General features: G+C 43.0%; 1 long non-coding RNA gene across 1 annotated transcript; it reads right to left on the bottom strand.

Moving 5' to 3' along the window:
* Positions 1-225: 225 nt before the first annotated feature.
* On the bottom strand, positions 226-894 carry LOC108499899. The gene is made up of 3 exons (XR_001875686.1): positions 835-894; positions 480-634; positions 226-332 (listed from the first exon to the last, which is right to left on the bottom strand). It is a non-coding gene; the product is annotated as an uncharacterized LOC108499899 (long non-coding RNA).
* Between the last annotated feature and the right edge of the window lie 752 nt (positions 895-1,646).

Genomic DNA, 1,646 nt, shown 5'->3' with positions numbered 1-1,646 from the left:
CGTAACTGGGTGGTATTGTGGGCTCTCAAAATGACCTTTCAAATTTAAAAAAACACAAAGGTCTGTATACATAATGGAAAATGTGCCTTGATAAACATAAGGTACTTTGTTGACTGTGGTTGAAAACTGACTGTTGAAGTAATCTCACATGGACACAAAATGAGACCTTGTTTTACTTATTTATTTAATTTTACTTCTTTAGCAAGGTCACGGGTTTACAGACATCGCACAGAGAAAATGGAAACTTGTACCTCATCACAGTAGTAAGCAGATCCAGTGTAGCTCTTTGGCACACTTGCTGGCCAGAGCTGTCACAGTTTTCATCAATGCATCTGCAGAGGAATAAGCATTCTCATCCAAAGACCAGACACAGTGTTACAGGGTTGTTGGACCCACCTTAGTGAGAGTCTGCAGAAGGAACGCAGCCTGCCCCACCCCCACTTCTTTCAGCCCTTGGGCAGCCCAATCCATCAACCTACCTTGTTCAGAACTCTGACATTCATCCCAGGTAGGCTAAAGAAGTGCTTGGATTTTTTCAGTGTCCCAGCTTCTCTTGGAAGAGGCAGAGAAAGGTTTCTGTATGCACAAGACCGCCACTTCAGTGGACAGATCTTCACCACTCAACAGGAGAAAACTGAGGAGTCACACAGACAAAGATGGAGGACACCTTGCCTGACACCCCCTGTGCTGATCCATCCCCACACTCTGAGACCCTTTCCTAAAGGCACTGCATTTAGTCCTAGGCCTGGAAAGTACAGGCTTATCTTTCTTCACACAGTTTAGGGATGCTTCCTGATGGTTTCTGTGCTCACTTTTATGTTTTGTAAAACCTACTACATTTCCAGTTGTATCTCTTTCATCATCTACAGCAGCCTTTCCCCTGCTCCTCTACTGCCTCAATGTGCCAATAGCACTTTGGGAAAAGAACTGGAAGTACAGCTCCCTCACCTTGCTCTGCTGTTACCTCATAATCCTGGTTCTGACTCGCTGCCACACTCAGGTGATGGCTTCTCTCAAAGCACAGGAGAAGTTCTCTTGGTCTCTAGTGCCACATAGTGCAGGAAACACCAGTGTTTTATGAGTAGTTTGCCTTGCCCTGTCTCCATATCACTGTCTTTGAATGAACACTTTCATAAAACATATTGATGTCTGCTGGTGAAAAGCATTGCAGGTAAGGGAGGAAGAATCACTGTTGACTTACCTGTAGTTCTGGGAGGAGCAAGGAGCTATCTGAAGTGGGTTTATGCTCCTGTCTTCTCCAAGGTGGGGGTTGGTTTTCCTCTGTGGCAGTAACAATGTCTACTCAACAGGATCCACAGTCCAACTCACTGTTTTATTATTAAATTACAGACCCTGAAATGCTCAAAACAAAAACTAATTAGATCAAAGACTACTTGTTTTGCACATCACCATGGCAATTTCACTTTCTCCATCTAGCTATTTATAATGATGATAACCTCTGCAATAAAACTTGAAATAGATACAAAGACACAACCAAGACAAAACAAATTACAGAAAATGAATGTTTTAATTGGCAGCAAGTCCATTATCCTCTGCCCAAGGATACCACTGTTGTGTAGGTCCAAGAAGAAAAAGGTATGGCCACAAGAACTAGCACATAAGCAGAATTTAAATGCATGCAGAAA

This window comes from Lepidothrix coronata, unplaced genomic scaffold, assembly GCF_001604755.1.
Source record: "Lepidothrix coronata isolate B3197 unplaced genomic scaffold, Lepidothrix_coronata-1.0 Scaffold80, whole genome shotgun sequence".
Lineage (NCBI taxonomy): Eukaryota > Metazoa > Chordata > Aves > Passeriformes > Pipridae > Lepidothrix > Lepidothrix coronata.
Note: the sequence above shows the minus strand (reverse complement) of the source record. Positions and strands in the feature narration are given on the sequence as shown.